The sequence below is a fragment of the Bufo gargarizans genome, chromosome 11 (genome assembly GCF_014858855.1).
Source record: "Bufo gargarizans isolate SCDJY-AF-19 chromosome 11, ASM1485885v1, whole genome shotgun sequence".
Lineage (NCBI taxonomy): Eukaryota > Metazoa > Chordata > Amphibia > Anura > Bufonidae > Bufo > Bufo gargarizans.
Window position 1 is genome coordinate 72,467,448 of NC_058090.1, and position 14,898 is coordinate 72,482,345.

The window sequence follows — 14,898 nt, forward strand, 5'->3', positions numbered from 1 at the left end:
CTGTCCGCATCCGCATTTCCTGTCCACTGCCCGAACTTCCGGTCCGTGGCTCCGGAAACAAAATAGAGCATGTCCTGCGCAGCTGCGGACAAGAATAGGAATGATCTAGTAAGTGCCGGTGATGTGCGGCGTCAGTGTTTTGCGGCACCATATGGCGGAGTTACTGGTGTGTGCAAGGTCTAACATTATCGGTGTGTAACGTGTAATAGATGATAGTTTTAGCGTATAACGTATGATGTTCGCGCTTTTGTTTCTTGCACGTTATGACGGCGATATCAACTTCTACTCAAGTCATTATACATGGTAAACTAAGCATCAGCAGCAAGGGGTTATTCAAACACCATAATGTCCCCCAAAATGCCAGGGCACCTCATACAGGTAATACTTTGCCCGCTCCCGGCACCCGTGTCACTGATGCCCTCATGACCACCACTGCACCCCCCCTGTCACATGAATTAAAACATCCGGAGACGTGGGGGGCAGTCAATAGCAGGCCACAATGGGAACGAGCCTCCTTAGCATCATGGGTGACGCTAGGGAGGCTCATTGCCTTCACGGCCTGCTATTGGCTGCACCCCCCAGCATAAGTATTACCTGTATGCCGTGGCCAAGTATTTTGGGGGGCATAATAGGGGTTGGATCACCCCTTTAACAGGATACCAGAGTTTTTTTTCCATTTTCATTTTTCTTCCCCATCTTCCTTGAGCCATAACTTTTTTATATTTTTCCGGTCACATATCCACACAGCGGTGCACAGTGACAGACATTGTAGAAGTGCTCCTCCATACAGACAGAAGAGATACACGTCACATGGGTACAGCTCACACCCTCAAGTATCCACGGCCAGTACATAGAACAAGGAGCAGATGGGCACCGCCACAGGGTTCTAGATAAACCAAAATCCAGAGGATGAGATGCGGAATGGAGGCAAGGAACCTCTACAGAGCGCTGCCATGGGTTTTCTCTGTGCCCGCATGCACCTTCTCTGCGGTGTGGACCGTCAGGTGCAGATCGCAGCCCTCATTCAAGTGAACAGGTCCACATCCGCAGACAGTGGGCACGCGGTCGGTGCCCGTGCATTGTGGACAACAACTTGCGGTCAGCAGCTTGGGCCTGGCCGGCACATGTTCAGCCCCAAAGTGGCTGGGTCTCATAGGCTTCCGTAGAAAGCAAGGCCTGTGCAAGTCGCCTCAGCACGGGGACCCAATGGGTCCAGCAAACCCCCAGTATGGCATGGTTTGACCATGTAATACAAGGGGTAATCCACTGACATTGTCATTTACAGCAGTGTCCCCCAACCCCAGTCCTCAGGGCCCACCTGAGGCAAGTCCTGATGCACTGACACCAATTATATCACCTGCTCAGTACTAAGGAAACCCAGAAGACATGACCAGCAGGGGGGCCCTGGGGACTATAGGGGGAAGGGGGGGGGGGGGGGGAGAGAGACACTGATTTACAGCAGGGCCCCGGTCAGTCATAGCCAGGCCCCTGCACTGATTGCACATGCACCGATCCAGTGCCCACCAATCAGCAGGACATACTACTTCAAATCATGGAAAGCCACTTCTTGCCAAGACGCATGTCGGGAAGTGGTTAAAAAGTACTCCATAGAATCCATGTATTTATTATCATATTTTGAGTATTAAAGCAGAAACTGCACAAATATTCTCTCAGCATTTTTTGGCAAACTTTAGCTGTGGGGTTTTGCTTCACAAAAATCAATGATTTCTCTAAACTACAGGTCTACAAACACGTTAGGAAGACTGTATCTAAGGCTACTTTCACACTTGCGTTCGGAGCGGATTCGTCTGGTGTCTGAACAGACGGATCCGCTCCTATAATGCAAACGACAGTATCCATTCAGAACAGATCCGTCTGCATTATATTTCAGGAAAAAAAAAAAATCGAAGTCTAAAAGTTAGTCAGACGGATCCGTTTTGACTTACATTGAAAGTCAATGGGGGACGGATCCGTTTGCAATTGCACCATATTGTCCCCATTGACTTACATTGTAAGTCTGAACGGATCCGTTTGGCTCCGCACGGCCAGGCGGACACCCGAACGCTGCAAGCTGTGTTCGGGTGTCCGCCTGCTGAGCGGAACGGAGGCCAAACGGAGCCATACTGATGCATTCTGAGCGGATCCGCATCCACTCAGAATGCATTAGGGCTGGACGGATCCGTTCGGGGCCGCTTGCGAGAGCCTTCAAACGGAACTCACAAGCGGAGCCCCGAACGCTAGTGTGAAAGTAGCCTAAGCAAGAAGAAGGTATTTCCACTTACTGTGTTACTGGTGAGACTGCACTGATAGTCTGAGGGAAACAGTCAGCACAGCAAAGAAGTCGGGGAAAGATCCTCAGGAGAACAGCTTGGAAGATGGCTCCAAAATATAAACCCAGCAGGAATGGCCGGACAAAGACTGTTTTCAAGGCATGAGCATGGAGCCAAACAACTGTACTATAGCTAAAATACTCAAAATATCTTTGGCTTTCAGAGGGGTCATAAATAGGTCCAAACAGGAAACCAGATGGCTTCCATGGAGGCAACGTTGGCCATCTTGGTGAAGGGCTAGTTTAAAATCAAAACAGCAGCCTCCGGTGGTAAGGAGTAAAAGTGCAGCAAAAAAAGTTCTGAACGTGTGAAACAGCAGCCACTAGTGGTCAATTCACAGAACAGCAGCAGCATCCGGACATTTCATATCTTATCTTATAGTCAATGTGTAAATTCTAGAGACACAATCATTTGGACACAATCACACGGTTACTTGAAAATAATACATTTGACAAAATAAGGTGGTGTCAGAAGACCATAAAACCTGCCTAATAATTAGTGATGAGCGGCAGGGGGCATCTTCGAATTCGCAATATTTCGCAATTTTTTTTTAGAATATTCTGCGTATATTCGCAAATTCGAATATTCGTTATATTCAACTTTTTTTTACAAAAAAAATCGGCAATGGAATGATCGTGTAATATGCGAGCAATACAGGCGTGGGTCAGAAAGGAATATATAGCAGTACATTCAGTATAGCGCTATATATTAGTTTTTTTGAATATTCGTCACTTTTCACTGATGGAGTATGAAGTGGATCGGGGGGGCGGCACTACAATAGAAACGGGGGGCAACGGCGGTTTAAAACAACTATATGAACAAATACTGGCCGCGTACAACAGAAGATGGCTGGAACATGACACATGGCCGACCGTCCTTGTAGACACCCATCCCCCATGCTATTGCTCTCTTAGCGCTCGAGTATCACCTACATGAATACCGGAAGCGTTCCGACACGTTTATTGATTAGATTATGGAAATAACATCACACTTAGGCCTAGTTCACACAAACGTTTTTTTTGAGAGTGTACGGGCTGTTTTTTTGCGTTACGTATACGGTCCGTATACGGAACCATTCATTTCAATGGTTCCGCAAAAAAACGGAATGTACTCCGTATGCATTCCGTTGCCGTATTTCCGTTTTTCCGTTCCGTTGAAAGATAGAACATGTCCTTTATTTGGCCGCAAATCACGTTCCGTGGCTCCATTCAAGTCAATGGTTCCGCAAAAAAAACAGAATTTACTCCGTATGCATTCCGTTTCCGTATTTCCGTTTTTCCCGTTCCGTTGAAAGATAGAACATGTCCTATATTTGGCCGCAAATCACGTTCCGTGGCTCCATTCAAGTCAATGGGTCCGCAAAAAAAAAAAGGAACACATACAGAAATGCATCCGTATGTCTTCCGTATCCGTTCCGTTTTTTCTGAACCATCTATTGAATATGTTATGCCCAATCCAATTTTTTCAATGTAATTACTGTATACTGTACATGGCATACAGAAAAACGGAAAGGAAACGGAAACACAACGGACTTCAAAAATGGAACAACGGATCCGTGAAAAACGGACCGCAAAAAACTAGCATGAACTAGGCCTTACTGAAACACAATTCTTTTTTATTTGATGGGGTTTTCCAGATTGCAGGAGGGTCCATGGGGCCAAACTCTCCCCTCTCTGGCCGCCCTCACCATGGCCTATTGGGAGGAGAGGTACATATCTCAGTGACTAACCCCTTCTCCCGACATGAGGTCTGGTACGGCAGATACACCGATGACCCGCTCATGATACGGGGCGGCCATGTGTCTGCCATACCGGACTTCCTGACATAGGTCCATATGATACGGGGCGGCCATGTGTCTGCCATACCGGACTTCCTGACATAGGTCCATATGATACGGGGCGGCCATGTGTCTGCCATACCGGACTTCCTGACATAGGTCCATATGATACGGGGCGGCCATGTGTCTGCCATACCGGACTTCCTGACATAGGTCCATATGATACGGGGCGGCCATGTGTCTGCCATACCGGACTTCCTGACATAGGTCCATATGATACGGGGCGGCCATGTGTCTGCCATACCGGACTTCCTGACATAGGTCCATATGATACGGGGCGGCCATGTGTCTGCCATACCGGACTTCCTGACATAGGTCCATATGATACGGGGCGGCCATGTGTCTGCCATACCGGACTTCCTGACATAGGTCCATGTGAACCCCTATAACCTGAGATTCGTCCATGTTCAGCGCACTAAGAGGATCGGCTTCTTAGACCTAAAACTGACAGGGACCCCAAACCAAACAATCAATACTACGACCTATAGGACAGAGATATCAGGGAACACAATCCTAACAGCCAATCGTCACCATCCCTCCCATACAATCGGAGGAATAGCGGTGCGGGAGTTTATACGCGCCCGGAGGAATTGTAGCGCTGACACTGCATTCGATGAGGAATGCCGGATCATAATAAGAGGCTATCCGAAGTGGATGCCGCCCAGAGGGCCTAATATCGCCAAGAATAAACGGAGATGGAACCTGTTGGGCCTAACATCGGACTGCAGTACAAACCCCGATCACCTTTATAACGACAACAAAAAGAAACCACAATATCTGTGAGGAGGCAGCGAATACGGATGTTGTGGCCAACAATTCTCGCATGAAACAGAGGAAGAATCCAAAACCCGCGCTTGTGCTGACAGACGGTCGTCGGTGCCCCGTGATGAAGAGCTTTATTGTAAGACGTCTTCCTATTCTATATGAGGATGCCACATTGCGGGACATTCTGAAGGATGGATGCCGGATAGTGTCCAGGAGACCCGGCACTTTGGGTACCGCGCTGTCACCCTCCATGTACATCTCAGCGATCGCGATCGTGATCACGAATATTCAAATTTCAATTTTGTATCGCGAATATAGGTACTTCGAAAAATTTGCAAATATTTCGAATATAGTGATATATATTCGTAATTTCGAATATTCAAATTTTATTTTATTTTTTTATCAGTACACATGACCCCTCCCTGCTTCTAGCTTGTGGGCGTCAGCAGCTTCTGAGAGGAAAGAGGAGACGACATCAGACCGAAAATCCTGTCCCGTGAGGCGTTTCGGATCTGGAAACTGAACACCAGATATCCACGGGGTCTGAGCATGAAGAAAGAGTTAATGTTCTTCTACAGAAATGGTTCAGGAATAACGACCGCGACCTTTCTTCTTCTCTTCTCTGCATCGTCCGTACATTGGTTTTATACCTGGATCTACATGACGGATGCATTATACTGCAACATGGCTGAACACTGGTCAGAACTACGTGCGAGTGCCTTTCCTCCAGCTACGTCCCCACCATGCGCATGATGATGATGTGTCAATGAAACAGGAAGAGCTGGATGATCATGCCTGTATACGTCAGCTTCAGGAGTTACACCCCCATGATGTAATTGGTTGCAAAACACCTAAGAGAAAAATGGTAGATTATATTTTCACACAATTTATTTCCTTTTATTTCTCCCATTTTTCCTGGAGGTTCAGTGTTTGCGGTCATGGTATTAACCCTTTCCTATTGATCCAGATTAACTTTTTTTAGTGATTTTAAAATGTTTTCTCCAACACGGTGTAACCTCTTACTGTGTGTGAACAGGTGTCTGACATGTGGCTGATTGTGGGATTGCGCTCCCTCCTCCCCTTCTCCTGTGGCTGATGGGAGCTCGGCCTACATAAACCCACAGTGAACAGACGCATTGGATTAGGACTAAGGACTGTAAATATGGGGCAGAGGGGCCACTGTATGTGCTTACACGGGACCTGCAAACCTTTACCCTGAGTGCCGGAGCTGCTATTTATCTCTACGCCATGATGTCCGGACCGGATGTGTCTGCTCCGCGCAGTCACCGGATGAGAGCGGGTGAGCTGGAGAATTAACTTTTTCTACTATATATATATAATGACCTGAACTTTATCCCCATCTAGTGGTGGGTGTATGAATTACTTCTAATCTGCCTGGTAACAGGGGTTTTGCAGATACATAAGATCAGAAAGTACTTTTCAGCAGTGTCCACACACGTAGTGGGGCGCTGCACGCGGTGTACTGCAGGTTTGGTGTGTGTGTGTGTGTGTGTGTGTGTGTGTTTTTTTTTTTTTTTTTTTTTTTTTTTCTTATTTTATTACAACAGTAAGTTTGGGATTGAAGCCCTTTCACATCTGTGGCTCAGAGCGCAGTCCGCGGAGTTCTCTTCATTCCTGCCAGATGCCATGGGATCACCCGCCAACCCCATTAACTATAATAAACTGGAGCGGGATCTGGCAGGTGAGGTGACTTTCACACTGGCGTTTCTGGGTCCGCTTGTGAGATCCATTTCAGGGCTCCCACAAGTGGCCCAAAACGGATCAGTTCGGCCCCAATCCCTTCTGAATGGATAAGGATGCGTTCAGAATGCATCAATTTGGCTGCGTTTGGTCTCCGTTGCCCTTTATTGAGGTGGACACTAAAACGCAGCTTTTTGGTGTCTGCCTGACGATGCGGATCCATCCTGACTTACAATGTAAGTCAACGGCGATGGATTACGTTTTTCACTGACACAATATGGTGCAATTGAAAACGGATCTGCCTCTATTCACTTTTAATGTAAGTCAAGACGGATCTGTTTAGACTTGGACTGAATCCGCACTTATTGGTGCGGATCCATCTGTGCAGATACAAGACAGATCCGCACCGAGCGCCAGTGTGAAAGTAGCCTTAGTAATGTTTTATGGGGTCATTTATCAGACGGGTGTAAAGTAGAACCAGCTCAGTTGTCCATAGCAACCAGTCAGATTCCACCTGTCATTTTTGACAGCTCCTTTTGAAAATAAAAGGTGGAATCTGATTGGTTGCTGTGGGCACGTGAGCCAGTTCTACTTTCCACCCGTCTGATAAATGACCCCACTACTCGTTATCGGAGGTCAATCTTCTGAGAGAACTGGCTTCCTCTCCAAACCAGACAACCCCTTTAGATAGATTTTAGTTGACTATGTCCTTCCTTTCTGTCACTAAGGACCCCCTGTAGTGTGAAATGTGTAGGTCGCGGAATAATGACTAGAGTTGAGCGGACACCTGGATGTTCGGGTTCGAGAAGTTCGGCCGAACTTACCGGAAATGTTCGGATTCGGGATCCGAACTTCGTCCCGAACCCCATTGAAGTCAATGGGGACCCGAACTTTTCGGCACTAAAAAGGCTGTAAAACAGCCCAGGAAAGGGCTAGAGGGCTGCAAAAGGCAGCAACATGTAGGTAAATCCCCTGCAAACAAATGTGGATAGGGAAATGAATTAAAATAAAAATTAACCAATATCAATTGGAGAGAGGTCCCATAGCAGAGAATCTGGCTTCACGTCACCCACCACTGGAACAGTCCATTCTCAGATATTTAGGCCCCGGCACCCAGGCAGAGGAGAGAGGTCCCGTAACAGACAATCTGGCTTCATGTCAGCAGAGAATTAGTCTGCATGTCATAGCAGAGAATCAGGCTTCACGTCACCCAACATTGGAACAGTCCATTGGCATATATTTAGGCCCCGGCACCCAGACAGAGGAGAGGTTCATTCAACTTTGGGTTGCCCCGCAATATAATGGTAAAATGAAAATAAAAATAGGATTGAATGAGGAAGTGCCCTGGAGTCCAATAATATATGGTTAAGGGGAGGTAGTTAATGTCTAATCTGGACAAGGGACGGACAGATCCTGTGGGATCCATGCCTGGTTCATTTTTATGAACGTCAGCTTGTCCACATTGGCTGTAGACAGACGGCTCCGTTTGTCTGTAATGACGCCCCCTGCCGTGCTGAATACACGTTCAGACAAAACGCTGGCCGCCGGGCAGGCCAGCACCTCCAAGGCATAAAAGGCTAGCTCTGGCCACGTGGACAATTTAGAGACCCAGAAGTTGAATGGGGCCGAACCATCAGTCAGTACGTGGAGGGGTGTGCACACGTACTATTCCACCATGTTAGTGAAATGTTGCCTCCTGCTAACACGTTGCGTATCAGGTGGTGGTGCAGTTAGCTGTGGCGTGTTGACAAAACTTTTCCACATCTCTGCCATGCTAACCCTGCCCTCAGAGGAGCTGGCCGTGACACAGCTGCCTTGGCGACCTCTTGCTCCTCCTCTGCCTTGGCCTTGGGCTTCCACTTGTTCCCCTGTGACATTTGGGAATGCTCTCAGTAGCGCATCTACCAACGTGCGATTGTACTCGCGCATCTTCCTATCACGCTCCAGTGCAGGAAGTAAGGTGGGCACACTGTCTTTGTACCGTGGATCCAGCAGGGTGGCAACCCAGTAGTCCGCACACGTTAAAATGTGGGCAACTCTGCTGTCGTTGCGCAGGCACTGCAGCATGTAGTCGCTCATGTGTGCCAGGCTGCCCAGGGGTAAGGACAAGCTGTCCTCTGTGGGAGGCGTATAGTCATCGTCCTGCCTTTCCCCCCAGCCACGCACCAGTGATGGGCCCGAGCTGCGTTGGGTGCCACCCCGCTGTGACCATGCTTCATCCTCATCCTCCTCCACCTCCTCCTCATCCTCGTCCTCCTCGTCCTCCAGTAGTGGGCCCTGGCTGGCCACATTTGTACCTGGCCTCTGCTGTTGCAAAAAACCTCCCTCTAAGTCACTTCGAAGAGACTGACCTGAAAGTGCTAAAAATGACCCCTCTTCCTCCTCCTCCTCCTGGGCCACCTCCTCTTCCATCATCGCCCTAAGTGTTTTCTCAAGGAGACATAGAAGTGGTATTGTAACGCTGATAACGGCGTCATCGCCACTGGCCATGTTGGTGGAGTACTCGAAACAGCGCAACAGGGCACACATGTCTCGCATGGAGGCCCAGTCATTGGTGGTGAAGTGGTGCTGTTCCGCAGTGCGACTGACCCGTGCGTGCTGCAGCTGAAACTCCACTATGGCCTGCTGCTGCTCGCACAGTCTGTCCAGCATGTGCAAGGTGGAGTTCCACCTGGTGGGCACGTCGCATATGAGGCGGTGAGCTGGAAGGCCGAAGTTACGCTGTAGCGCAGACAGGCGCGCAGCGGAAGGATGTGAACGCCGGAAGCGCGAACAGACGGCCCGCACTTTATGCAGCAGCTCTGACATGTCGGGGTAGTTGTGAATGAACTTCTGCACCACCAAATTCAGCACATGCGCCAGGCAAGGGATGTGCGTCAAACCGGCTAGTCCCAGAGCTGCAACGAGATTTCGCCCATTATCGCACACCACCAGGCCGGGCTTGAGGCTCACCGGCAGCAACCACTCGTCGGTCTGTTGTTCTATACCACGCCACAACTCCTGTGCGGTGTGGGGCCTGTCCCCCCAAACATATGAGTTTCAGAATGGCCTGCTGACGTTTACCCCGGGCTGTGCTGAAGTTGGTGGTGAAGGTGTGTGGCTGACTGGATGAGCAGGTGGAAGAAGAGGGAGGAAGCCGAGAAAGAGGAGGTGGCAACAGGAGGCAAAGAATGTTGCCCTGCGATCCTTGGCGGTGGAAGGACGTGCGCCAAGCAGCTCTCCGCCTGGGGCCCAGCTGCCACTACATTTACCCAGTGTGCAGTTAGGGAGATATAGCGTCCCTGGCCGTGCTTACTGGTGAACGTATCTGTGGTTAGGTGGACCTTGCGACAGATGGCGTTGCGCAGTGCACACTTGATTTTATCGGATACTTGGTTGTGCAGGGAAGGCATGGCTCTCTTGGAGAAGTAGTGGCGGCTAGTTACAACATACTGTGGGACAGCAAGCAACATGAGCTGTTTGAAGCTGTCTGTGTCCACCAGCCTAAATGACAGCATTTCATAGGCCAGTAGTTTAGAAATGCTGGCATGTAGGGCCAGGGATCGAGGGTGGCTAGGTGGGAATTTACGCTTTCTCTCAAATGTTTGTGAGATGGAGAGCTGAACGCTGCCGTGTGACATGGTTGAGACGCTTGGTGACGGAGGTGGTGGTGGTGGTACATCCCCTGTTTACTGGGCGGCAGGTGCCAACGTTCCTCCAGAGGTGGAGGAAGAGGCCGAGGCAGCAGCAGAAGAGGCCGAGGCGGCAGCAGCAGAAGAGGTAGCAGGGGGAGCCTGAGTGACTTCCTTGGTTTTAAGGTGTTTACTCCACTGCAGTTCATGCTTTGCATGCAGGTGCCTGGTCATGCAGGTTGTGCTAAGGTTCAGAACGTTAATGCCTCGCTTCAGGCTCTGATGGCACAGCGTGCAAACCACTCGGGTCTTGTCGTCAGCACATTGTTTGAAGAAGTGCCATGCCAGGGAACTCCTTGAAGCTGCCTTTGGGGTGCTCGGTCCAAGAAGGCGGTGGTCAGTAGCAGGTGGAGTCTCTTGGCGGCGGGTGTTCTGCTTTTGCCCACTGCTCCCTCTTTTGCTACGCTGTTGGCTCGGTCTCACCACTGCCTCTTCCACCGAACTGTGAAAGTCAGTGGCACGACCTTCATTCCATGTGGGGTCTAGGACCTCATCGTCCCCTGCATCGTCTTCCACCCAGTCTTGATCCCTGACCTCCTGTTCAGTCTGCACACTGCAGAAAGACGCAGCAGTTGGCACCTGTGTTTCGTCATCATCAGAGACGTGCTGAGGTGGTATTCCCATGTCCTCATGCAGCATACGGGTAGGCTACCCGACACTGCTAGATTGGAATGTGTATTTCCCTTTAAGCCAGTCAGGCCGGTTACCGGCAATCCTTGTCACGGCCAGCAGAGGGAGCCCCCAGTTCAGTATAAATAGGCTAGGGCCTAGCTCAGGAAGGCAGAAGTTTCTAGACTCAGTGCTGAGAGGGTAGAGTAAGCCCTGTAACCGGATTCCAGATCCGAGGAGAAGGTTCCCCTCCTGAGTCCGTATTCGTAGAAGCAAGAAGGGCATAGTTAAACAGCCTGAAGACCCAGAATAAAACAGAAGGCGAGTCTAATCAGCAAGAGGTACTCAAGGTAACAGAGGAGGTACTTGATAAAGACAGATTCAAGGATACGCCAGAGCTAGGGCATCAGACCTTGGAGAATAAGTCACATGTTTCAGGATCAGTCAGGAATAGAGTGCAAGCCTCCTGTACTACAAGTCCTGTGTTTAACCCTCTGAAAATCACCTTGCTATTTCCGGCCTGTCTGTAACTTATGCAAACCCACTGTCTTCATATGCAAATCAACTGTCTTCAATGGAGTTTCCACCTGCGTTTCCACCTATGTCCATGCATGATTACTACTGAAAACCAGTAAAGTTCCAGTTTTGGTTGGCTATCACGTGGTTACTCCATTATTCCACATAACATTACACGGCGTGTCACCGTTCAATTGACACTGGCGTCACGAACATTTATGAACTGCCTGTTCCAGTCGCTGCCCAGATTGAAGACGACAGTGAATCCCAGGTTAGTGGGTTGCCCTGCACTACAAAGCCCAGCATATCTAAGGCTACACTACTGACCCCCTGGGACACTGCATCGCTCTTTTTGGCGTCACGAACAGGATCCGCATACTTCTGAAGTGCAGAGAAGTGTGAACTGTGTGCTTTAACTATTCCACTACCGTATTGCAAGGACTGTACCCTTTATTTCCAAGTCGGTGGATTACAATTGTGCCTGGGAGAAATCGGAGGCGCTGTGCTGTGTTGCGCTACCCCCAGGAAAAGAAAATCGTGGTTGTGGATTATAATTCATTAACTCCTCAACAACCCTGCTTGCTGTCAGGGAATGGTGATCAAGATGGCCACCGGCCGCCTGGAGTAAAGTTTCCCGCGCTGCTAAGGACCTTCGTGGGCGGATCCCTTCAAAGACACCGAAAAGCCCGCCCCTCTTCATCATCGCACCGCCTCGGCCCTGTTTCCTCTACGTCACCGCGGTCGCAGGAAGTCCGGAGTCTCTCGAGATTTGGCCTGCTTCATACCCGGCGATACCGGTAAGAACTTGTATCCGGAGGGAAGGGGATTGTTCCGGCCCTTTAGTCACCAGCGGCCACATTGTAATAAGTTAACATGTCGGATCCGGGAGTCGCCGCGCAGCCGGCACCAGGAGAACTTGCGGCTTCTAATCCTCCTATGGCCCCCAGCATGATGCCCTTTACCATGCCTTACTATTTTGGGGCCCCATGGTTTCCCCGCTATAAAGGGGAGGCCCATACCTTAAGAGACTTTAAAGAAAAGGCATTATTCAAACTGTACCCCATAAATGCCGATCAGCAAATGGAAATCCTGCTAGCACAACTGGAGGGAGCTGCCCGCAGAGAGGTATTATCCTGGCCTGCTGCTGAACAGAGTACTCTAGAGCAGATATTCACCCGCCTCGGGGCCACTTTTGAAACGAGGACTGCCTCAGAGGTAAAGATGCACTTCTTTGGCAAGAAACAGAAGTCCGGTGAGTCCCTCCGTGACTATGCCCCATCACTTCAGGAGGCTTTGGGGGCTGTAATCCAGATAGATCCCAGGGAGGCTGATAGTCAGGACCAGACCCTGAGGGAACAATTTATCACAGGGGTGTCTAGTGAGCAAATAAGGACTAAATTAAAAATGCTGTCAGCCCAACACCCCAGCAGTACCTTTCTGGATTTTAAAGAGCTAGCTATAAAAATTATGGGGTCAACAGTATCTACGGAGGTGAGCACCCCACCTGAGTTGCCAGTCTGCAGGCCAAAACCGCTTATCCCTAACCAGGCTGGGGCCGGCCAAGCTGTTCAAGCTGCAGCTACCGATACTATCGCCATGCTGACAGAGCAAGTAAATCACCTCACTAAAAGTCTAGAGAGAGTGTGCAGAAAAATAGAGGAATGGGAAAAACCCATAATGTCAGAAGAAGAGTTCCTGTCACCTCCTAAGCCGTTCCCACCTCCATACCAAGAGACTCACCCCAGGGATCCTGGGAGGCATAATAGGGATCGCAAGCGGCCTGTGTGTACATACTGCAAAAAGGTGGGACACACAGAATCCACGTGCTGGCAGTTAAACGGGCAACCCCTGAGGCTGAGGACCACCCCTCGGGAGGTAGAACACTAGGTCCAAAGGATACAAATTGGATGCCACGGTATGTAGGATCCCATCCTAAAATCAATATAGAGATCAACGGGGTCTCCTTTGAAGCCCTATTAGATACTGGGTCTCAGGTCACTACTATTCAGCTGCCCGCCTTTGAAAGATTCTGGGACACCAACCAATTGACCCAGCCGCCTGAATCCTGGGTAGAGATTATCGCCAGCAATGGCAAACCAGTAAAGATTCATGGATACTGGGAACCCACCCTGCAGGTGGGAGAAGTAACCTTGCCTCAACAGGGGGTGATAGTAGTACAGGCCGGCGACAGAGGAGGACATCCTGTCATTCTAGGCACCAATGTCTTCAAAAACTGTTATTCAGAAATACTTGCCGTATTACACCAGACCCTGCCCACTGCTTCCTCTGCATCCAAGAGGGTGATTCAAAAGACTATCACTGTGTTAAGTGCCCAGTAGAGGTTTGCTAACGGGAAAGGAGAAATTTGTACTGCCAGGATCCGTGATAATAAGCCTGTGACTTTGCCTCCTAATTCCCAAACTCTCTTATGGTGTCGTGCTGTCCTGGGAGTCCAAGGCCAAGATTATCCAGCCCTGGTGGAACCAATCCAGATGGAGAACTACCCTTATGTGAGAGCTGCCAAGTGCCTGGTGAACGTCTCCCAAGGTAAAGTACCTGTCCGTCTGATTAACCTGAGTGATCATCCTGTTGCGCTTACTAAGCATTACCCTGTTGCCCAGCTTTCTCAGGTGTTCTTTCAAGACATCATCCGTCTTCCAGTGGCAGAAAAGCCACCAGCTGCAGTAAGCGGATGTCCGCCGGTGCCCCAGTCACAAGTGCCCTGGTGGGAAGAGCTCCATGTCGGGGACGAGACTACCCCCCAACGTCAACAAGAAGGGATACTACAGCTTGTCAAAGAGCACCACCAGGCCTTCAGTAAACATGCTACTGATTATGGAGAGGTTAGTGCCATACAACACACCATACCTACTGGCTCTCATCCTCCTATCGAGGAGAGATACAGACCCTTACCGCCTACTTCATATCAGACTGTAAAAGAAATGATCCAAGAGATGAAAGACTCTAATGTAATCCGGGACAGTCGTAGCCCGTGGGCAGCACCCCTGGTCCTTGTAAAGAAGGATGGTGGTATCCGTTTCTGCGTGGACTATAGAAAAATTAATCAAATAACCCACAAAGACGCGTACCCACTGCCCCGCATTGAGGAGTCACTAACTGCTCTGGGCTCCGCTGCCTATTTCTCCACATTGGACTTGACCAGTGGCTACTGGCAAGTACCCATGGCCCCGGCAGTTAGGGAAAAGACTGCTTTCACCACTCCCATGGGCCTGTTCGAATTCAATTGTATGCCGTTCGGGTTATGTAATGCCCCAGGAACTTTCCAGAGACTAATGGAGCGGTGTTTGTGTCACAAAAACTTCGAAACAGTGCTGCTGTATCTAGATGACGTCATTGTATACTCAAAAACATATGAAGACCATCTGAAACACTTAGCAGAGGTCTTTGAAATCCTTATCAAATATGGCCTGAAGGTAAAGCCATCCAAGTGCCACTTGCTCAAACCTGC